This window comes from Stegodyphus dumicola, chromosome 3 (genome assembly GCF_044657685.1).
Source record: "Stegodyphus dumicola isolate Sdum_Otavi_A_Nest chromosome 3, ASM4465768v1".
Lineage (NCBI taxonomy): Eukaryota > Metazoa > Arthropoda > Arachnida > Araneae > Eresidae > Stegodyphus > Stegodyphus dumicola.
In genome coordinates this window covers 30,196,754-30,222,423 of record NC_140770.1, presented here as the reverse complement: position 1 = coordinate 30,222,423, position 25,670 = coordinate 30,196,754, and the positions used below count along the sequence as shown (strand labels likewise).

At 33.8% G+C, this 25,670-nt stretch overlaps 1 protein-coding gene across 1 annotated transcript in view; it reads left to right on the top strand.

Moving 5' to 3' along the window:
- Positions 1-25,670, top strand: part of LOC118183385 (uncharacterized) — a 124,494-nt gene that overhangs the window by 23,077 nt on the left and 75,747 nt on the right. The gene's annotated exons all lie outside the window — the stretch shown is intronic.

Below are 25,670 nucleotides of genomic sequence, written 5' to 3'. Positions count from 1 at the left end.
GATTTTTCGAAAAAAATTTTGAATTATAACCTATAAAATGTTTACCATCATCTTAAAGTAGGTGTATTTTTAAGCATATCTGCAAAAAATTAGACTTTTTTACTCAAAATTTTCAAAGATATACACGAATTTACATAATTTCGCGTTTTGAAATTTGGCACCTTTTTTTTGAGCGATAATAACGCCAAATGTGGTCTATGGATTTTTGTTACACTGAATTGCCACAGCTATTTTTAACCTTAAACTTCAAGTAAAATTTTACGGAGAATTAATTATATGACATTTTTTCCCTCAATGATGCGTAATAAATATTTATTAATACTATATGAAAGGCTATTTTTTTAAACTATAGATGATATTATTCAAATTTTTAACTATTTTTTTTTTTTTTTTTTAAATTTCTCTCGTATCTTTTCTTTTTTTAAAAAAATTAAGAGTAAGTTTTTGTAAGAGTAAATTTTTACCTTCGGCGTTTTATCGTCTGCTACTTTACTTCGTTTAAATCAAATTGTCTAAAACTGAGAATTTTCGTTTGATATTTATTTGAATTTTATGACATTAACTGCATAATTTATTTCTAAACAAACTGTTGCTTTTGAAGTGGCTGAAAGAGCGGCTGATACTATTATCCATATTTTTAAAGCACAATATATTTTTATAGAAACATAATATTTAGAATAATCATTTTTTATAAAAGTCAAATTATGATATAAACATACAACCCTCTAGAGACTGAATTAATGGAAGTTCAATGGTTATGTAGAAATGATCTGCAGCTACTTAATGGCTGGATAAGTCAGCAGATTCTGTGGACAAGTAAGAATAATTATATAAACGACACCAACATTCTGGATTCAATAAACAACGAGGATACGATGTTTACTAAATGAATTAAGAAGTTTTAAAACATAAAAAATCAACTCATTTTTTTCCTAAAATGTATTTTTGTGCGTAGCGTATTTTCATTATATCCTTAAAATTCTAATTTAGAATGTAATTGTCAAGAACTGAATCCTAATCATCAGTAATATAATAAGTAATTATTGCTGTTATTAATAAATCCTTATAAAGTAATTGCAAATATTTCAAAAAACTTTCTGTCTGAATGCAAACACTTTTCTATGCAAATATTTTTAATTTTATATTAATCAAGATTGCACACCATATTACTTATTTCCACTTCAATTCTTACCGTCAGTTCTAGTAGAATTTACAAATCAATTATATTTAATTAAGGATTGAATTGGATTATTTAATTATGGCAAAGCACATGAGGGCTATCTGCCTAAAGGGAGGGATGCCTTCGTGGAGGACTTTCTAAGGGAAACTGGCTCGTATACACGTTACACATGGGGAAAACCACGAAACCACCCATGCGGCCAGCCCGTTCGCGGGATTCGAACCTCGGACTGAACTACCAGTGTTCAGCGTCTTTACCGCTCAGCCATTGGTAGGCTATTTAATTAAGGAATGACCATCTAAGTTAAGAAACAGCGTACCGTAACAACATTTCAATTATTGGCGCCGTATCTTTCATGTTACTCCCGATTGGCTAGATACATGATTTTTAATGAGTATTCGGATTTTACTAGTAACTTCACTTGGAAATCGCGCTTAAACTAGGTTAGTTGGTTATTTGAACATAGAAAGAACATGGGAGCTATTTGATTAAGATGCTTTCATAGAGAATCTTTGTAAAGAGAACCTAAAAAACTATGAAAACCAACCATGCAGCCTGGGTTAGACTGAGCAGCAAACAATTAGTATTTAACAATATTTTCTTTTTCAAATGCTAGGCAACTGATGAGGCTCCAATTAAATCTCCAATTTAATATTTTATTTGTAAATATTTAAAATATTGTTGTATTCTTTGACACAAAAATCAGAATTTAAGTTTTGTTAACTCGTTAGTAAACTACCAAGCCGTAGTGCAAATGAATATTCAATTTCTTTGGCAATAATTGTATTCACTTAATATTCTTGGAATATGAGCTAAAGAAGGAACGTTCTCGGAAGATTAAAGAAGTGTTTAAATCCAGTGATATTAGGTTTGTCTTACAAGCTCAGGATCAAAACGATTCTGCAATTGCCCGAGTAGTTGACTTGTAAATGGATGTGAATTAAGCAGATGACTTTTAATCTTACGTTATTCAGCCAGAAAACGTATTCCAAATGTTTTGTATTGCATGACAATGCATCTTTTCATTATTCAATAACCAGTCGGAGAACCGCTTGTGTTCGGAAAATAAGTATGTATATTCAATCGTCCTGCATGTTCTTCAAATTTGTCTTCTTGTGATTTTTTTTCTTTCTCAAAAACTAAAGTTGCCTCTCAAAGGAAAGTTTTTTGACATTGAAGAGACAAAATTAATATGACATCTACTTTTAGAGGCATGTGAAAAACAGATCTCTACAAACCTTCTCTTCCATTACATGTTGTGCATTCAGACAAAAAGTTACATCAGCGTAAATTCTATAATCTATTTTTATTACACTCTGATTACTTTATTAACATACAGTGAATATATACTAAATCTTTAACTTTAGCTTAAGGACTTCGGAATTTTTGACGGAATTGTTGTCGGAACTAGGACTTAGAAGATAAGTCAAATTAAATATTTCGATAACCCAGTAAATTCAAGTTCGAAATTTCAATATTTTATTTTCGGAGGGAGGGGAAATGTTTTCAGTTTTGGTTCATTATACTAAGTATATTTGCTTCTATTTTTTATTTTTCCATAAAAGCGAAAATTTTACGCATGGTATACATATAACGCATAGCTTCAAATTAAAATTTAATAATATACAGAGTGGTTATAATTAAAGTTCCACATTGAAACGGTCATAAAAGGAAAACTACTGGATCAAATGTTATCTAAGTTGGAAATCGTGTAAAGGAGGTCATGGGAATACATTTTCCGCGAAAAAAGGAAGTTCGAAACCTCACCACCAGGGAGGGAAATGGCGCTGTATGCAATATTGTTAAACGAAATATGGGTCGGAATCTAACTTAACCTTTTGTTAAACGGGTTTAATATGTTGTATACCCTTAAGAAACTTTGAAGTAGGCAAATTATTATTTAAAGACGTTAAATTCGATAAATGTCGAGTGCGCCATCCCTGTAAGTGAGAATTTCGTCCGTGAAAACCACGAATTAGCGATTAGAAAATGTGAGATCGCAAATCACTCTCACAAGTGCTAAAGAATCTGGAAATCGTTTTCTTACAGATCGCTAATTTGTAATTTTTTAAGCCTGAATTCGGCACTAAAACATGAAGATACTGATTCAAAACGCTTTTAATCGATTTGGGCCAAAGAAATCTCTCATGTTATCTATCTAGTTCCATTGCATTCTCCTACTGCATTCGATTGCATAACAGTCATTTCACACCGTTTACTGTTGAATGACAGCTAGTTTTATAACTGAACCATTTTTTTCTGAAGAGCAGTCGACAGCTGGACCACTGCGATTGCAGTTCCTTAGAGCCAATATTAAAATGTTTCGTGATACATGAACTGCAGTAACGTGGCATTTTAGATACTACGATTTTTATGCAGGGCTGGGCACCACCTCAAGAGTGTCGCATAGTTACTTAGGCAACATTTCACAAATGAACGTCTTATAGGCCAACACTTCCCCTCTTCCCACCAGACCTCAACCTCTGTGACTTTTGTCTATGAGGTTATCTCAAAAGCACTGTTTATGGTGATAATCTAAACAATTTGGCAGAAATGAAAAATGTGATACACTGATAACATTCCTCCTGATATGCTATGTGTAACGTGTATACGAGCCAGTTTCCCTTAAAAAGTCCTCCACGAAGGCATCCCTCCCTTAAGGCAGATAGCCCTCGAGTGCTTTGCCGTAATCTAATAAAACCAAACCAAAACCAAACCTGATATGCTAAGAGCTGCTGTTGAGAATGCAGTAACATGATTTAACTTGCTTTCGGAAAATGCTGGACGCTACATTGAACATGCTTTGTAACACGTTTCGGAAAATATTAAACACATTTTAAACAGATGTTTTCGTGTCTTATTTCATTTAACAATATTGTATACAGCGCCATTTTTCCCCTGATGGTGAGTTTTTGAACTCTTTTTTTTTTTCCGCCGAAAATAAATTCTCATAACCTCCTTTACACGATTCCCAAGTTTGATAACATTTGGTCCGGTAGTTTTCCTTTTATGACCATTTCAAAGTGGAACTTTAATAATAACCACCATGTAAAATAAGCTTTAAAAGTCTGACAGTTTGGTACAAGTCCCAACTTTAAAAAATATATATATAAATATAAATTTTTATATTAATTCTCCTAGAAAGCATGTTTTAAGAAGCTAATTTTTTCTCTCGCGTTATAGATTGTATAAAAAACATGATCTTTAACATGATTTAGATTGTTTCAGCCGATATAAGAATCGGGTTACTCTGTGGTACAGAATAAACCCTGCTGGACTGTTTTATTTCTTTGTCATTTAGCAAAAATATTTTAATTAAATTATTTATCCTTTGGACTTAGCTTTAAACTTTATTTATAGCTAAAATGACTAGAAAATGAAAAGCTGTCTTTAGCTGAAACGCAATTCATATAATTGATATTTTAAAAGATTGACAAGAATGCAAAATGTATGGAAGTCTAGCAGTCGAAAAATCTTAATTTTCTTGTGTGAGCAATGAAAATAACTGTAGAAGGAAAGAAGAAAATTAGGGAGAAAAGTAAGCAAAAATTTGCAGGGAAATTTGGCTGTCAGACGTACCAAGATGTTCAAAAAGTTGGACGCTTTCGAATATACTTTCAGGATACTTCAAAGAATTTAGGTGTTCAAAGAGAAAACACTTGGACGAGTACACCAGCAAATACCATCAATTGAGCTTGTGTTAACATAAAAGACAAAACGCTATCATTGCAGATTAAAGTGAAGAGCGACTGGTTTTAAACTATATGGTTGTGTAAATTACGTTATAGAACATCATGTCGTATCATAAATGGTGAATCCCATGATTTCCTCAGTCGAATTATTTGAAGATTCAGGAGTTTACCCAGTGATGTATGTGGATGTCACTTAAAGGTGTTTTTTTCCCTTCCTGATGAACTAGCAGCCGAGCGGTAAAGTCGCTGAACACTGGTAGTTCGGTCCGAGGTTCGAATCCCGCGAACGGGCTGGCTGCATGGGCGTTTTCGTGGTTTTCCCCATGTGTAACGTGTATGCGAGCCAGTTTCCCTTAGAAAGTCCTCCAGGAAGGCATCCCTCCCCTTAGGCAGATAGCCGTAGTGTGCTTTGTCATAATAAAATAAACCAAAACCTTTTGATGAAACCAGTCTTTCCTTTCATCTCATAGCTTCAAAATGTTTAGCCTCTAAAGACTGATAAAGGCTCTGACGAAATACTTCGTGAAGAACTTTCTAAGAGAAACCAGCTGTCATGCGCGGTACACATGAGAAAATCCACGAAAACGCCCATGCAACCAGCCCGTTTACCGGGGTTCGAACCCCGGAGTGAACTACCAGTGTTCAGCAACTTTACCGCACGGCCGTTTGTGGGCCTTTATGAAATGGAAGGCGATAACTTTATTTAAAATGATTGTCAGAAATACCAAAATGTTTCGAAAAGTTGGATACTTTTCAATATACTTTCAGAATGCTTAAAGAAACAGAGAAGAAAAATAAATTTTTTCGTAAAATTTAGTATTCGTATTTTTTTTAATTTAAAACTTTTCAATCTTATGATATTTGATTCTTGCGATTTCAAAAATAAAATATTTGACTAAAATATGAATAACATTTTAAGAAACCAAATGTAGGATAAAATTGTGTAAAGCAATGGGCACAATGATAAAACTGTTTAAAGCAGTGTATGCAAGTCATCCTAAGTTAAAATATCGGTTATACATCTCTCTTATTTATATATATTTTTTCTGAACGGAACATTGAAAGGCGTGTAAAACTGTGCTTTACTGTATTTTCTCTTTTAATATAGTATGCAGTTTTCAAACGCATCGTAGTCTGGGTTACAAAGTATTCTTCCGAAAAAAACGCAGTTCAAATAAATAAAATCAAATTCTGGAAAATTGATATTAATAAATATATTTAAAATGCTCAGTTCGAAGGAATAAATAGAAAATTTTAAAACAATTATCTGAAGAGACAATGCAACACAAACAATTAAAAAAAAAGTATAAAAATTTAAAAATGACCCAAAATAATAGCTATGACGAAAAATATATATAAAGAAAACTATTTGAAAAAAAAATAAATAAATAAATAAACGCTGCACCTTTATTTACGCAGTTCGAATAGGTAAATAGAAATTTTTAAAACAGTTATTCGGGAAAAAAAAAAAAAAAAAAAAAAAAACGTGCAACTTAAACAATTAAAATGAAATTCGAAAAGAAAAAATTACTTAAAATAATAAGTTATAATTAAAAATATAATATAAAGAATATTATTTGGAAAAAAGGAACGATGGTGACTTTTTTTCCTAAGGAAACTAGGTTGCCATATATTAAGAAGTTCGCCAAATTCTCTATGAACGCGTCTTATACCTGTGCATAGCTTTTACGTGTTTTTCTTTGTTCAATTAACTACTTCAATTAACTTTGCCTTATTCAGTGAACTAGCATATGTCTTGATGAAATGCTTTGTAGTACAGGAACGTAAGACCTTTTTACTTCCCTGTACGAAGCAAAGGAAGTATTGTTACTTCGAAAATTTCGGATGTGATATTTCAACGGAAATATCCATTTTGACCGTTTCCGAAACCATTTTGTTTATCTTTTCCCCCTGTCATCTATACGTATGGAAAGAACAAAGGATTCCCCCCTTAAGTGGATTGGAAAAGGATTTTTGTGACGTTTCTACGTACGTACATACGTACATAACTCAAAAACGAGTAACCGAAATAACATCTAGTTGCGCATGTTCCTTTTTTATTGCGATTGTTTATCTTTTTCCCCTGTCATCTATACGTACGGAAAGAACAAATGATTCTTTTTTTCCCCCCTAAGTGGATTGGAAAAGGATTTTTTTCGTGACGTCTCTACGTACGTACATACATACATAACTCAAAAACGAGTAACCGAAATAACATTTAGTTGCGCACGTTCCTTTTTTATTGCAATGGACGGTATGAAGCGTGTATTACAGAAGTATTTTAATGACGAAAATATTCATGTTTTGGCAATGTGAAATTTTGAAAATATTAATTTTCCACAAATAGTGAAATATAACTTTTAATGCGGCCTGCCAGTTCTTATATGTAGGAAAATTTTATAATTGTCATGAAAAAATAAAATTATAAGACGTTTGATTCTTCTACGCCAAAAACTGACCGGGGTATTTAATTTTAAAATTAAAAATTTTTGATGTCAAAGTGGGCAAAAAAATGTGTGTAGTTTAATAGGCCGTACAAGGAAGTCATTTGTAGATTTTTAATCGATTTTTTAATTTGATTATCAGTCTATATTAGCTAAATATTTTCAGACTGCACATGCATTGGATTTATAATTAATTGGCTGGCACAACAATAACAGAGCTTCTTTCTTCAAAAAATTTATTTCATTCTGCAGTTTAGTCTCTTCACGAATAATATTCTCATTCATGATTTTCACGGAATACATCTATCATTTTTCGTGAAATTAAATAGTCAGGTGATTAGTTTGTTAAGATGAAGCTTATATTAGGACAGATGAGATGTTTGTAGGTTGTAAGTGCCAGAAACACTTCTTAACTCGAGTTCGTCTGCAATATAATTACTAAAATGTTGCAGAAACGAATTATCATTCTTTCACGGTTGAACTGATGGATTAATTTTAGCACGGATTTCGTTTAAACACGCCATGCAACATCTGTGGGAAAAGGTTGTCATTGTTTTTAAGCGAATTGAGAGATGTCAAAACTAACTACGATCTTTTCCTGTCTTTTATTTTCGAGGCTTTGGAAAAATAACCGATCGGATAGTAAATTAAATTTTAAAAAATCTGATGTGTACACCACATGACTTCCTTGTACGGAATATTAAATTATACGCATTTTTTCTTGCATTTCATTAAAACTTATTGGATTGAATTAAATCTACTTCGTCGATAGCGCATAAACCACAATAGAATAAATGTACTCTTTTAAATTCTTTATCAGAATAGAAGTGTCATTGTTTTGTTGTAAGAAATGAAGTTTATAATTATTTACATACAAACGTATGTATTTTATTTTTCTTCGAATGTAAGAGAACAAGACTAGGCTAAACTAAATTGATTAATTAGACCCGTTGGAATTATTTGAAAGAAATATGAGTCTAAGAATTTAATATTTAAGTTGTCAATGTGTTTGAATTACAGAGTGTAACTGACAAAAAAGAGCTTTGGATTCCAGATAAAAAATAAATATAAATTAGATTATTTTTCCCTTTGCGATGTTGTTGTTGTTTTGATAAATATTTCGTAAACAAACTTTTAAATTTATTTAAAATATATTTACTTCGTTAATTAAAGTTTCATCTCGCTTAAAAAAATACTGTTTTTTAATTTTCAGATCGAACATTCGTGCCCGCATGCAATTTGAATTTGAGATCATTCTGTTATTTCAAACCTTAGCTGATAAATTTCTTTTCGTAGCTAAACGCTTTCGTATTTAGTTGTTTGTTTTAAGGGAAATTAAACTAAGAAGTTAAGCTAGCCGTGGATCAAAAAAAAAAATTAGCAACGTTATTGAAAAACACAGATTTCGTTACTTGAGAAAATGGCGAAATATTGAATCAGATTACTAGCGCGAAAATTCTGAACTTTCTAATCGCGAGAGTTAACTGAGAGCATCGCGAATGATCCAATCACTCTCTTTCGAATTCTGTTACATGAGGTTCATAATTCTCCGATCGCGTGCGATACTTGCAAGTCGGATCACTTTCAGAACTGCCTGGATGTCTCTTTCCACTCCGCCCATCCTTTCCGTTGGATTCTCAGTTTTAGATGCGTACTTAGCAATGACATTCCAGCCAGCTCGAGATGCAGCTACTCTTCACATTGTTTTTATCATAAAGCAGTCTCTGATTTTGGAGAGCCGCCAAAGTTTTACAAAATAGAATAAAGGGCGTTTTGTAATTCCCTCTTTTTTTTTTTTTTAAATCATTTTCTGGGTATATACGTTGAATTGAATTTGCTATTAAAAGACTTGTATGTCTGTTGTAAGAAATCGGGAATCTATCATACAAATAAAATTCATCTATAGTGTATCGGATATTAAAAAGGTGTAAGAATTCTTTTGCAAGAGTTCCTAGTTATATTTTGCATAATTTTATCAAAATCGTTCTTTCATGTGAGTAGTTCCAGATATCTCTCTGCCACTTGTTATTTTAACAGTGACCGAGTCGTAATATAATTCGACTTGAGTTGAAATAATACTTGAGCTGTTCGTACATTTTTTTAGACAGTTTTCATTGTATTTGCAGAAATAATTTACCTAAACTTTTTGTGTTTTAAATGTTCTGTTTAGATAACCCTTATCTTTCACTATCTGTCTACACCGTAATTTCCAAGACAATAAACCCTTGTGTAGTATAGGAAGAGTTATTTTATCCAGGGTTTCGGAGTCGGCAGATTTTGGGGTAAAAGGAGTCGGAGCTGGAGTCGCTAAAAACAGGTCGACTCCGACTCCAGTTTTCGTTGGAAAGTTTGAATTTGAAATTAAATTTAAATGAATTAAAAAAAAATAATAACAAGCTGAGTTATTATTTTTATTTATGAACTGTATACATTAATAAATAGTTATTTTCTATTTTATTGACCTATTAATAAATAAATATAAGGAAGGAGGATGGATGTGATATTTGTCAGTAGTGATTAAACTGATTCATTTAGTTACTTCGTTTAGTTACAAATCTCACTGGTAAATTTAGGTAAGCAGCAAGTGCAGCAAGAACTCCTAAAATCGATTCCATTCTTAGGAAGCGAGCAGGAAAAGGAGCAGTTATTGATCAAACAATGCGATAAGGAAGTACATATTTGATGATAAAGAGGTTTTTAGAATTAAAAACTTTTTTAGGAGATGTAGATAACCCTAATATTTTACTAACAGAAAGACTGTGGAATGATCTTGCAGAATTGGAAACTCTTCTTTCTCTACCGTATACAGGCACAAAAAAGCTGCAATCTGAAAAATTGACAGGAGACGAGAATGGGATGTTTGTTCTTTCTGAAATGGAGGGCTTATTGCAGAAGGAATCATTTCTTCAATGAAGAAAAGAGAAACTAGTTTGCTAGACAATAAGATCTTGCGGGGTTCAATATATGGAGATCCGAAACACCGAATTTTCTTAAATGACGAACAAATTATAAAGGCAAAGAAAGTCATCTATGAACTTTCATTAAGAATGGAATTATTCTCAGAACAATTGGAGAATTCGAATCAGGACAGTCAAACTACAGACATTGCAATTGAGTCTCTATCATCCTTTTCCATTGATGAATTAGATTTCGAGAAATATTTTTGAATAATATTGAAAAGGCTTAAGACAAAGCGAATGAAAATAAAAAACAAGAGCCTTTAGATATAAAAATGAGAAAATACAAACAAGATTTCTACACGGCCTTTGAAGAAATAGAGAAATATGATTGCGCTTGCAAGACACCTCTTTCAGAACTTATCAAAATCTATCCTGAAAAGTTAAAAGAAGTAGCCTTAACAGTAATAGCTCTTCCTACTTCTCAAGTTAATGTGGAAAGACACTTCTCAGCTTTGAAGTTTATCAAATCGGATCTATGGGCCCTCCAATCTATTACTTCTTTTATATTAAAAAAATAAACTGCAACCCATGTGTATATGTTTGCACATATATATATATGAGGGAATCGGAGTCTGTCATTTTCCCTACCGACTCCACAGCCCTTATTTTATCCCATTCCTTGTGAACAGCTTTCCAAAGTCCAAGGAGGGTTCCAGGTCGACGTTTGGAAAATCCGCTTTTTAAAGACCAAAAGCGCCAAAATCCGTGGATCATCAAGAAATTCAGTAGGCATATGAGTGAAGGGTTATGACTTTGATATCCTTTTCTTGTTTCATTTTTTTCCCAGGAAGTTAACGGTGGATATTGACGTGTGGCTGCTTGCTTTGTCTTGATGCAGTTCTACCGGTTGATGGCATTTTGCGTTAAGAGAAGTTAGTATTTCATATTTGACAGTCGGGTATAAATTATGTTCCTGATAATATGTGTAGTTGATCTTAACAGTTATCTCCACACTCGATTTTTAATTTGCCGTTGTGTGAAAAACCTGCAGCAATCACCTTTAAAAAACTAAATTCTTTGAACCATGTGCGCATTGGTGATTTTAAGATTCAGTGGTAATCCAAGTTTGTCGAAAGTGTGGTGGTTCAGCAAAACATATCATCTCATATCAATAAATCAAATCAATAATCACCAATCAATAAAATATAAATTGATTTAATTAAATATAAGAATATCTCGTATGAGAACTCACTACTGCGTCACACCTTCCATCGAGTAACTGCATCGACATCAGCACGCACTCAATGGCGCTCTCAGCGCCCTCTAGCGTTAGGCGGGTCTTACCACCATGTTTTAAGATATTTTTCTCCTCTTTGATGATAATAAATGGATCTGTTTTTATTGCAGTGATTTAAATACACCCAAGATTAATGTATTGTGACAGACAGCAATTTTTCCATTTTTGTCTGGATAAATGTTTCTCACAAAGAATTCTGCTGCACTTTTTTGCTCTCAACAGTATTTTGTAGAGAAAGGCGATGCACATTATGGTTTTTTTTCCTTTAAAAAAAATTTAGATCAGTATTAATCACTTTGTTTACAGTTGACACTGAGCATTTTAATGATTTTGCGACTAACCTTTGACTTAGCAGATTTTCTTTTAACATTAAAGATCTTCTCTTTGCAACATACGAAACCTTCTGTTTTTTCCTTAGATATGTATTTGGGAAAATTTTTCCACTTGAAGCCAAGCTTGGACACTTTTTTACCTCTTTTGTTGAAAATATAACCTATCGTAGCTTTAGATATCGAAAAATTATGCTTTTCATGGGTCATTTTAATAACTAGATACGAATGATTTTCTTTGGAAAGAGCACAAACATAGCCTTGCAAACAAAGTCTCCACAAAGGCATTCTCTCTCCCCTGGCAAGCAGCCCTCGAGTGCTTTGCCATGATCCAAATAATCCATATCTTATAGGACGCAGTGTGTTTTTACGTCAGGAAAATTTTTAGTGAAATATTTATCTAGCTTGTAGGCAGCCAGTTTGTATACATAACGAAGCCAATTTAAGAAATGTTGTGGCCCATCCGTCGAGCGGTAAAACAACAGAATACTGGTAGTTCGATTCCAGTTCAAATCCCGGCGAATAAGCTCCCTGCATGGAAATTTTCTTTAGCTATATTGTTACGAAATGTACAGGCGCGGTGAGATGGCTTTCCCGCAAAGCAGTTTTAGGGTTGCCATAAAATGCCAAGGGAAGGCAGGGTTGCCATATTTGGCGACATGCCACGGACGGATGGAGCCAGTTAGTGAGAGTGTGCCTCGCATAGAGCGCAAGATAGTTAGCATCGAGTTGGTGTCTCGTCTAGCGAGTCAATCCCTGCGGAGTCGATCGAGTTGACAGCCGGCCAGCGAGTGCCGAGTGGGTCGTCGAGTGCACCGAAGGAGTCTCTTAGTGCATCATCGAGAGAACGTGTTGAGCTCCGGGAACGATTGAACCGAAGAGTCGGAAGCCGTGCTCTGTGTATCGTCGAGTGCATCGCGTGGAGAGTCTCGAGAGTACGTGGAGTTTCGAGAACGACCGAGCAGAGTCGGGAGCTGTACTCTAGTGCTTTGCTGTGAAGCTGTCTCCACCGTGATAGCCTGATAACCTGAAGGCTGTGTCGCTGATCCTGTCAGCATGTTTACAGTAGTTCATCGACGAATGTAAAAACGTGTTTTGGAGCTGTCCTGACAATACTGGCCAGTAAAGTGTGTTTCGATACTTCATCAAGTTAGTATTGTCATTATTCACTCCAAATCCTCACAAACCCCGTACGAACGTGAAGGAAGAAAATAACGTAACAACTGGTATCAGAAGGAAGAAAAACGCAACAATTGGTGTCGAACGTGAAGAAAGAAAATAACCTAACAACTGGTGTCAAAAAAGAGAAAAACGGAACAATATCTTGCATAAGCCAATTTCACTGACGAAGTCCTCTGCAAAGGCAGTTTCCACAAATAAAGAATTTCGCCGAATGAATTATTCTCGGCGCGAATTGAAAGAAGTGGCCAAGATAAATTTTTAAATTTCTCAGTAAGTTTCTCACCAAATTTTGCAAAATTTAATAATTAGGCATAATTTGAATCGTAGAATCAAAATATGAATTTAAAAAAATCGTCCGATTTAGGGTCAGAATACCTATATTAGAATTTTAGGAAGAAACATTGTAGCGAGCTTGCTACAATTTTGAAGACCAAATAGGTCTTACGTCTCATTACTTGTTAGCTTTTCAATTTCTATTTCGATTATATTAGAATTTTGTTACATGTATCCTAATTTAATATGTATATATAATATGTATCCTAATTTAATGTGTATATATAATATGTATCCTAATTTTTAATGTGTATGTATAATATGTATCCTAATTTAATGTGTATATATAATATGTATCCTAATTTAATGTGTATATATAATATGTATCCTAATTTAATGTGTATATATAATATGTATCCTAATTTTTAATGTGTATGTATAATATGTATCCTAATTTAATGTGTATATATAATATGTATCCTAATTTAATGTGTATATATAATATGTATCCTAATTTTTAATGTGTATGTATAATATGTATCCTAATTTAATGTGTATATATAATATGTATCCTAATTTAATGTGTATATATAATATGTATCCTAATTTAATGTGTATATATAATATTTATCCTAAGTGGTGCTTTTCAGACATGGAAAATGCAAATTAAATTTCGTCAATATGCCCAGTAAAACGAGAGATATAAAACTGTCCCCCCCTTTTGTGTGTGTGTGTGTGTGTGTGCATGCAAGGTGTACGTTAACTGACTATTCTGCTTGGCATATAAATGCTGGTATATTTCTTTTTTTTACGCATTTATGTTCTTTGCCATCGTAAAAAATTCATCGATTTAAAATTTGAAATATTTCCTCTTCATTGTGAAACACAAACTGCGTCAAATTTCCCGTGTCTGGAATGCCAATAGCTGAGAATTGTCTGCTTTGAATTGGAGTTTGCGGAATCATTACAGGAATAATAAGCAAAAATGCGTGACGCGGGAGAAAGGCAACCACGCCAAAAAAGCTTGATTGAGTAGAAACGAAATAACGGGTTATTATGATTCTCACGGTAGGCTTTTCAAAACGGAGGGAAAAAAAGTGGATGTGGGAAACCCCATCCGCGCTATTGCAATCGCATTTAGATACATGAATGGTTACTGTTTTATATTTCTCCTATTAAACAGATAATTGTTTACAGAATTTGAACGAGAAATATCATCAGAAAACTGCGAATATTTATTTGTGCGCAATTAAATAGAAAATGAGTTGTTAATGATTTATAAAATTTGTCGATTTAGTAGAGAACATTATTTATGGAGTTAACGAATTTTGATACGTAGAGGATGTTTAGTCATAGTAGTAGATTTAATATTAACCAGTTATTTTTAATTTTATCCTTTACTATAACTCCTTCTTTCCGTTTCCTCACTAGAATACAAATGAATGTCGATACATTTAAACTGAGGTTTTGGGATTCCATTATATTTTTAGAATGTAAAGGGAAAGTAACCAAATTAAAATAGAGAGCTACGGCACTTGTGTAAATTAGTTAGTGTTTTGATTTGCATATTTATCTTAGATATGTAAGAATATATTAACTAATATGATAATGAATCAATTTGTTATTTTCGATTAATTGTTAACGTATGGGCATCTGGAAGCCCAAATTTGGAATTTCTTTATTTCATATTTTGTAAAATTTTAGCGAATTTTTGATTAACAACTCAACGATTTCAAAGCGAGGAATGGCAAAACTGTACCGTGTGGGGGGAGGGGGGAATTATCTCCATTGCGCGAGACTGTGTATCGTAAATTCTAAAGATATGCTCATTTTGAAATTATTTTGCGATATTGCTGTTGAATTGAAATTTTGGTTTAAGTGCGAAGAATATGTTTAATAAATAAAGGTAACGCACAAAACGTTAACAAATTTTTTAGATCTTTCGTTTTTTTTTTTAGTCCAAAGGGATTTAAATCCCGAAGGACTATTAGTTTCGTTTTGGCATTTGCGTCGGACTCATAAATGTCGGTTCACTTTTCAAACTGTTGCCACAAAATGTTAGAGTCCTGCATTATATTTGAAGAAATTAAATAATGAAAAATCTGCATAAATGTATGTATATTTCTCGTATTGTGATAAAACAACGGTACATAGAGTCATCGAATTTTGAATAACGTAATCCTCCAACGAATATGAGCATGTGGAAGACCAAATTTGAAATTTGTTTTATGATCGATTTCCTATTTTTTAAAACTTTGACGAATTTTTGATTAACAAACTCAAGGATTTCAAAGCGAGCAATGGCAACGTTGTGCAGAAAAAACATTTTTATCTCCAGCGCGTGAGTCTCTGTATCGGAAATTCTAAAGATATGCTCGTTGTAAAACTATTTTGCGATATTGCTGTTGCACTAGATCTTATGGTTTAAGTGCGAGGAACATGATATTTAATAAAGAAAGGTAACACACAAAATGTTAAAAAAACACCCCTTTGGACGTAATTTAAAATCTGAAACATTTCAGATTTTTTTTTTTTTTTTTTTTTTTTTTTAACGCATTCTTTGCCAAACGTTGGAGTGAGGAAGATTCTAGCACGGACGGGAGCGTGGAAACAAACTACCCCTGTTTAACTGTCAAATATGACGGAAAAGTACTGGTGTTTCCATCTTCCGTTATATGTTACCTGTACTTAACAGTTAAGCTCCGCCCCAGTTTGGAATGTCATAATAGGGTGATCCCGGGGCGATTGCTCTGCCACTATTCTTTCCTTGCCGTCAACCTTCCGAGAGGATTTCGGCTGTCATTGACTTTTAAGTATCCCTCTCGGAGCCACTATATGTGTACAAACATGCATGCCTTCTCCGGGATTCGAACCTAAGCCATTCTGTACGGCAGTCATCGTCGCCGACCGCTATCCTTTCTGGGCGACGCCGAGAAGAATAAGTTAGAATTTAATTTGAATCTGTTAGTGAAACTTAAAGAAATAATGGAGGCATGTTATGTCATCACTTAACTGGCCTCAACGCAGATGGTGCTAAAATTATCTACGTTTTAGATCTTAATGAGCAAGAAGTTGCGAGAAGTGATTTTTTTTTTCTTTTTGGAAATTTCCTATCTAATGTTGTAATTTATAGAACTGGACAGTATCCTGAATAATCGGAGGAAATCCGGGCGAGCCCTCTTATGTTCCACTTAAAGTGGCGCGCGTTTTTTCTTCGAGCAGAATCTTTAGCTTCTTTTTTTCTTTTTTTAACTTGAAAATATGAACTGCAACAATCGTTTCATAAAGTTACTTAAACAATAAAATTTCGAATGTGCGCGGGTGGAAAGAGAGTCACCTTGACTACTTGCTTTTTCTTTAAAGACACTTCAAATTTTGTCGAATTTTTTTTTTTCTGTATTTATCGTATAAAAAGTGCAGAAGGATGTAGCTTCTCTAAGATATCTGACATTCGCTTATTTCTTTTCCTTCTGTTATTACCTATCAACCGAAAGCAGACGCCGTTGTTTTCCTCTTAAGCATTAAGATGTATGGGTAGTGTCAAAAATTAAGGAAGTCCTTTAAGTAGATAGTCGATATTCATTGGTTCTAGTTGATGAGAGTGCGTCGTTCTCTAGTCAGTCATGAAAAGGTCGACTCTCGTCCTGCGTATAAATTCTTAATTATTTCGTTCAGGCTGCGTAAGGTAAATTTAATTTAGTTATTTTTCTTTTTCTATAAATTCGTAATTTCGAAAAACGTGTTTAAAACTAGTAGATAACTATAGTAGAATGTCTGCATTTTAATGCGTTTAGCGGTGCCTGAAATATGCGTTTGGATAATGAAAATAAGATTTACCACCCAAATGCTGAGAATATAAATTTTTGAGAATATAAATATAAAATTAAAATAAATAAAAAATTTTGCTGAGTTGTCAAATTATGAAACATTCATACAGATGAATAATAAACTGCCATTAAGTTGTGAGAAGGGATAAATGTTTTTACTTACTTGTGCAAAGTAAAAGAAGCATTGTAATCGCAAGAAATTTTGGGTAACATATTTCAACTGTTCTGGAATCCATTTCGACGATTGTTTTGCGTGACGTGTGTACGTACGGACAGAGTAAAGGACTTTTTTCCCCAAAACAGATTGCAAAAAGGGATTTTTTTCGCAATGTCTGTACGTATGCATGTATGTATATCGCATAACTCAAAAGTGAGAAGCCGCAGAACATTGAAATTTTGTATATGCGACTGCTATAACATCGCGTTGTGCACATCCCTTTTTTATTGCAATGGCGCAGTAGCAAAAGTGTCTATATATGTATATAATTAAAGAAAAGAGTGTATATATATATATCCACCCCCTTACCGGATTCAAGTCTTTATACGGTCTTTGCTATCGCTGTCGTTCCTCGTAGTCATATGCCTGCAATAAAGTTAATTTTATTGTGGTACGTAGATGTTTTATTGAGTTACCAAAAACATTGATAGTTTGAGAATATGAGGAAGAAAATAAAAATTAAATTAAAAAATTTTTTGAAAATCTGATTTTAAATTGCGTCTAAAGGGGCGTTTTTTTAACATTTTGTGTGTTACCTTTCTTTATTAAATATCATGTTCTTCGTGCTCAAACCATAAAATTCAGTTCAAGAACAATATCGCAAAATAATTTTAAAATGAGCATATCTTTAGAATTTCCGATGCACAGTCTCGCGCGCTTTAGATAAAAATGTTTTTTTCTGTACAACGTTGCCATGGCTCGCTTTGAAATCTTTGAGTTTGTTAATCAAAAATTCGTTAAAGTTTTACAAAATATGAAATCGATAATAAAACAAATTCCAAATTTCAAATTTGGCCTTCCAGATGCCCATATTCGCAGTAGATTTACGTCATTCAAAATTTTATCACAAGTCTAGAAGCATACGTACATTTATGCAGATTCTTCATTATTTAATGTATTATATAATACAGGGCGATAATATTTGATGCCAACAGTTTGAGAAGTGAAATGGACATTCAGAGTGATTCGATGCAAAATCGCAAAACGAAAACAATAGTCCCTCAGGGACAAAGAGTTTCTACCCAAAAACAAGCAATACGGCCAGTGCGCAGGAAGACAAATTTTTCAATGCACATAACGGAAAGTTTATTATTGGTCCCACTCGGCAAAAAGACAATAAAATTGGTGCACAAACTGACTTCATTCACTATTATATTAAGTGTTTCATATGTAACAAATAGCGGCTTTCTTAGGCTTAGCTGCACTTAACCCCAACTTTTAAATTGTTGATAATTCTAAAACTATTGCATGCAGATTAACTAAAGGGATAAAAACGTAAGCCGGAACATAAGAACGGCACAATTCAATCACTTTTAAAGCAAAAAATGCACATCTGATCTTATTGAGTCTTGGGGGGTTGTTGTTGTATATCCCCTCCAACTATACATACGTATGTTTTACTGTACTCGGGGAGGGAGGTTCGCCTTCCTTCCCTGTGCTGCGCGCCACTGAGCGGCGTGGAAGCACAGAAAAATTTTGAATATACGTACCGTATATACTCGCGTATAAGTCGACCCCTCCCCCCCGCTTCGACATACAAAATTCGTAGAAAATAAGAAACCCGCGTATAAGTCGACCCCCCACTTCCGAAATCGATCGAGAAACTTCGAAAAATTTATTTTAAGTACTACATTTATTCAAAATCATCTGAGAAAAAAAGTAAATATACGATAAAAAATACCTTGGTAAATAAACAAAATCAAAATCCTTCAACGTCCGATTCATAGTCAGATTCGCCAAACATTTCATAGAACTCTTCTGTCTTCATTGGCTCGTCATCATACATATTTTCAGTCTCGAACTCTGTATTGTTACAATCACTACTAGAGCCTTCGTCGTCATTTTCACTTTCAAAAACAGCATCATCTTTCGTGCAGCCTAGTTCATTGCTAATACATTTTTAAAATGATTTTATAATAATTTCAGAGGGTCTCTGTAATTAGTTCGTCACATAATTTAAGTCATGAAATTACTTCAAGTAAATGACTTATTTGATAAGTCGTCCAATTTGAGTGCGGGAAGAAAACAACTGCATTATATTAAGAAATTTTTGAACTTCCGATTCTTTTAATTTTTTATGGCCCCGCGTATAAGTCGATCCCTCACTTTGAAGTCTTTTTTTTTTTTTTGTCCAAAATATCTCGACTTATACGCGGGTATATACGGTATGTTTATTTACTTTTGGTGCTGCCGATTGCAACCAAAGAGGGAGATGCACAACCACATGTTATAACAGTACCCTATAATGTTATAGTAGTACTTCATGTTATAGCAGTACCCAAAATTTCAACGTTCTGACACTACTCGTTTTTGAGTTATGCAGGATATGTTAAAGAAAAATCTGTTCTGAATCCGTTTTAAATTCATTTTACAATCCTATATGGGGGCGGGGGGGGGAAGTCCTTTATTCTGTCCGTACGTATAGATGTCATGCAAAAATATCGTTCAAATGATTTCGAGAGCGGTCAAAATGGATATTTTCATTAATGAAAATGTTTACATTTTCATACATTACATTGATTAATACATACATTACATTGATTAATGAAATTCATAATTAACCTGAAAATTTTCGAGTATTACCCGAAATTTGTCGTGAATACAGTACTTCCTTTACTTCGTGCAAGAATGTAAAAAGTCAATATTGCATTGTCATGTAGGGGAAAGGTATAGAGCAGGGGTTCGCCACCACCTTTGACTCCAAGCACTCCTTTCACCATCGCTAGGAGATTGCTAGGAGACACCCACCTTTTTTCCAAAACTCGAAACATGCAGGTACATTTAGATTATTTCTTAATGTGTTTTATAACAAACAAACAGTATTGAAAATCTCGAAAATTACCAATACCTGAGTAAAAAGTAGTTTTTATTTCCTTGTGCGAATTAAAGGACGTATTGTAATTGCGAAAACATTTCGGGTATCATATTTCAAGGATATTTTCCCATTTTGACCGCTCTCGAATCCATTTTATTTATTTATTTTTTTTTTTTTTCGTGACATCTGCACGTGCGGACAGAAGCTTGATGGGATTAGTATTTTTATTCTTATATGGTGGTAAATTGTGCATTTTCTGCTTTAAAAGTGGTTGAATTATGTTCTTTTTATATTCCGATTGAGGTGCCTTTAGTTAATCAGCATGCAACAGTTGTAGAATTATCAGAAGTTAAAAAATTTTAAATGGCGCTAGACCTAACGAGGCCACCGTTTGTTTACATTTGAAGCTCTCTGTAGAATAGTGAGTTAGGTGAGTTGGTGCACCAGCTTCAGTGTCTGTTTGCTCGTTGGGACCCAAAGGTTAACTTCAAACGCTTCAAAAATTTGGTCTTCCTACCTATTGTCCTAATTGCTTCTATCTGCGTAGAAACTTTAATTTTAATTGTAAAAATTGTTCTTTTAACTTATTTTTAACTGTATTTGGTGTTTTAAGTTTTTTTTGCATTAATGAAGGTGTTTCGAGATTTTATGTATTTTTGCCTTTATGTGAAATGAGAAATGAATTAATTGAATAAGAAAAATATCTCGAATGAAATTCGAGAAAATAAGTTTAAATGAAGTACAGGAAACAATGGCTATTAATTTAATACGCCGTACAAGGAAGTCACGTGGTATCCACTTTAGATATCTTTATTCATAAACTAAAACTACTTGAACAGCTAAATAAAAGATTGACCTCATTCCCCCTTCTAAAACTGTGAAATTCTCCCCCCCCACACACACACCGATTAAGAGCTACTGGTCTTAGCTGATGGTGGCATTATCTCTTTTCATGTTTATTATGCCCTGCGAGATCGTATAATTTGCATTAATTCTCTTCTTAAAGAAAGGGCTGCGTAAGAATCAACAGAAAGAACTGTAAAATTTGGGAGACTCAACAGTTTTTTTTTTTCAATTTAATTTTTGATTGAATTTTGAGGAAATTTTGTGCACATAAATTCTAAGGTAAAATCATATCGAGGTTCATCTGAACATTTACGGTAATGGCTTTCTGGATGCAGAAGTGACTGAAGTTTTGGATAACGGGAAAGTTTCTGTTGAAAATTATTAAACTTTCAAAATATTCCGTTTTGGTAAATTTTCAATGCATAATAATGCAGTTAGCTCAAGAATTGATAGTATTCAAGTAGAAATACTGTTAAGAATTTTCACGTTTTACTTTTGCATAATTGCCAAATCAAGGCCATTGATATGCCCCCTTCCTGTGATATGAGGAGTACCAGGTTAGATATTTCCCCTTCTACATCGGGCGATCATGTTTTAAGTCGTGTTTCAAACAAGTGATACATTCTAGCTGGGAGCAGATTGGTGCCATTCTTTAGTTTTTCAGCTGAAAATGGTCGCATTAGCTTTAATTTTTTCTTTTTTTTTTACATGATATGTTCATGGGAAACAGCTTTTTGAATAATTATGATATGTAAATTCCTGTAGTGTTTTTAACAGTATTTTATCATCCTTGTACGAAGTAAAGAAAGTATTGTAAATGCTAAAATTTTCGGGTATCCTATTTCAACGGAAATATCCATTTTCACGGTTCCCGAATCATTTCGACTTTTTCTTTTGGCATTACTTCTGGACGTAGATAGAATAAAGGACTCTTTATTCCAAAATGGATTGTAAAATGCATCCAAAAGGGTTTTTATCGTGACATCTGTACGTACGTACTTACGTATTTGTGTATCTCGCATGAAAAACTACTGGCCATAGAGCGTTGAAATTTTTTATATGGGAATACTAAACATCTAGCTGTACATTTCCCCTTTTTGTTGCAGTCGGCAGCACCGAAAGTATATACATATACACCCAATCCCCTTACCTGGCTTAAAAGTCCTTACTCCGTTGATCGTAATCGTACATTTCTAGTCACACTAGTTACTAGTCGATTGCTCAAGTTGGAATGATTCGAGGAAATAAATTTAAATGAAGTACAGGAAAAAAATGTGTATAATTTAATAATCCTTACAAGGAAGTCACGTGTTGTCCACATCAGATTTTTTATTTTAAGTGATTATTCCCGCTGCTTAAATCAGTGTTAGATTGAAATTGTGGGCGAAGACGTAGCGGATAAAGATGGTTCATCATGATGGTTTGATATACGTATGTGTTCCTTTCGTTATTTACAACCTTTATGTTCAACGGGTTCAAGTATTCCGTTCTCCGTATGTGGACTATAAACACGTGATTTGCATTTGTGTGTATAAGCACATGATTTATGGACTATAAACGCATTATTTGCAATGTGCAATCGTGTATGTATGTACGGATTTTCATTTTATTCTAATAATTGCTCTTGTATTTCTTGTAGATGGCGAGTGAGACCAAGTTTATTTCTTTGACAGTTTTTTTTTTTTCTTTCTTTCTTTCTTTTCTTTTTTCTTTTTTCTCTCTCTCTCTCTTTTTTTTTTTTTTTTTTTTTTTTTACATTATGTCTGCAAAAATGGGTTCTTTAGCTTCGTAAATGGATGAGAATGGAATAAAAGGTCTGGACTGCTGTCACCATCCAACTATTTTTTCGTTTGTGAAGTAACAAATGTTTTTTGCCATCTTTTCAGTCCTTAATTCAGCTATAGTTCATCCCTGATTACTTTTCATTTGTTAGGTTCTTAATGTAACCGCATCCTTCGTAAATAATATTACGTGCATAATTTTCCCTTCTTCATTTTCGGACTATAAAATTAGGGGGGAGGGATCTGAAGTGGACAACACGTGACTTCCTTGTGCAGGCTATTTCACATTTTATACCGTATCCTCCCCCCCATAGATTTTATCGCTATGTTCTGAAATTTAAAAAATATTCGTGATAACTTCTCCCTTTCTCAAAGCGTTGAGTGAACGAGCTTAAATAAATTTTTAAAAAAGATTCCTTCACCTAGCGACTTATTTCGTCTTACTAACAAAAACACACATTCACTAACTATCTGCTAAGGTCACGCCGAACCTTTCCGTTCTAGCTGTTAAACTCCATGCCACCCTAATACAAAAACCGGCCCATCACACGAAGCAAACGCGAATTGACATTCAGTCTGCTATTTCATTTAGTCAAATCTGCACATTCAGCTCCCCTAGCAAAGCAATAAGAATATCGAGATTCAAGTTTACTGGAAAGAAGAAACGAATAAATGTTATTAAGATATTGTAATGGTAATATTACCATAATACTATTATAGTTACCTATAGTTTATCCGCGATTACTTTTCATTTGTTAGGTTCTTACTGTAACCGCGCATCCTTCGCAAAAAATATTACTTGCATAATTTTTCCTTCTTGATTTTCGGACGATAAAATTAGGGGGAAAAAATCTGAAGTGACTTCCTTGTGCAGCCTATTAAATTATACACATTTTTTGCTGCACCTGACGTAAACTTATTTCCTCGAATTTCATTAGAGATATATTGCTCAGTCAATGAAATCAGTTCTCACTTCGCGGCAAGGCAAAAATACATTAAAACTCAAAACATCTTCATTAAAAATTGTAAAGCACCCCCCCCCCCAAAAAAAAAAATTAAACACCAAATACAGTTGAAAAACAAACTAAGTTAAAATTTGTTTCTACGCAAAAACAAGCAGTTCGGAAAGCGAGTGGGAAGACAAAATTGAAAGTTAACTTTTGGTCCCACGGAGCACTGAAGCTGGTTCACAAACTGAAGGCACTATTCTAGTGAGAATTTCAAATGTAAACAAATGGTGACCTTGTTAGGCCTAGCACCACTTAAACTTTTAAATTGTTGATGATTCTGCAACTTCTGTATGCAGATTAATTAAAAGCATAAAAACCAAAACCGGAACGTAAAAACGACATAATTCAGTCAATTTTAAAGCAAAAAATGCACAGTTCACCAACATATAATAAAAAGACCGAACCAGTCAACAGAGTTGGTGTCAATATATATAGTATATATACACATGTTTGGTACTGATTGCAATAAAAAAGGGAAGTTCACAACTAGATGTTATAGAAAATTTCAACGTTCTACGGCTACTCGTTTTTGAGTTATGCGAGATACATACATCGGAAAAAAAAAAGTCCTTTGTTCTGTTCGTACGTACAGCAGATTTCACGCAAAGAAATCGTTTAAATGGATTTAAGAGCGGTCAGAATGTATATTTTCGTGGAAATATGATAGCTGTTTTTTTTTTTTTTTTTTTCGATTACAATTCATCCTTTACTTCGTACGAGGAAGTAAAAACGTGGAGGGGCGAAGTACGGAATACTTTCCCAAATTCCTTCGCTGTTTCATTTAATATTTACTTTTTGCAGAATAAGTGGCTTCTTTAATACATTTCTAACAAGCGTATTGCAACAAAAGGCCCACCAGCGGCCAAGCGGTAAAGTCGCTGAACACTGGTAGTTCGGTCCGAGGTTCGAATCCCGCGAACGGGCTGGCTGCATGGGTGTTTTCGTGGTTTTCCCCATGTGTAACGTGTATACGAGCCAGTTTTCCTTAGAAAGTCCTCCACGAAGGCATCCCTCCCCTTAGGCAGATAGCCCTAGTGTGCTTTGCCATAATTAAATACACACAATACACACACACATATTGCAACAAAGGGTGTTCTGATATAATGACTTTCCTATATTTTCATTGCGCGTAATGAGAAAGAGCACTCTGCTTAAACATTTAAAACAAGTCATTTACATCTTTACAATATTGCTATGATAATTTTATTTCCTTTCGCGAATGAATTAATGTTTTGTGAACTCTACTTCATTTTTATATCACATCTATCATTTACATCATTTTTATATCATATCTACCATTTACATCATTTATATCATATCTCTTTAGTCGACACCCAAATATGCTTCTTCAACAGTGCCACCTGTGTCCCTCCCCCCCCCAAAAAAACAAGTAGTAATAATAATAATTCTCGCGCCTAGAAAATTGTTTGAGAATGACGAACGATATGATAAACAAACAGAGGAAAATATGAAGTATGAAAAAGGAATTAAAACAGGATAGCAGTCAGTACATTTATTTAGTAAAATAAAGGTCAAGAATCGTTATAAGATGATATCTAACCGCCTGTGGCAGTTGTGCATGATAATATTCGGTCTTTTACGGATTTATATTAATACCTCATACTGTCTGCGAAAATTTTGCGCCATTTTGAAAATTCACACTTATTGCGACGTGGTTTTAACCAACATAGCAACGTAACATATCCGTAAGTGTTCAATTTCTGAAAACACCATACTGGAAACACAATTTCACCGTACCTCTGGTAGGTTAAAGGAGGCATGTGACACTATATATATATTCCTCGGGAACATTTACCTTGAGCGATCGGCCGCTATCCTATTGAATGTTCATCTCTGACACCCGACTGAAGCTGTGT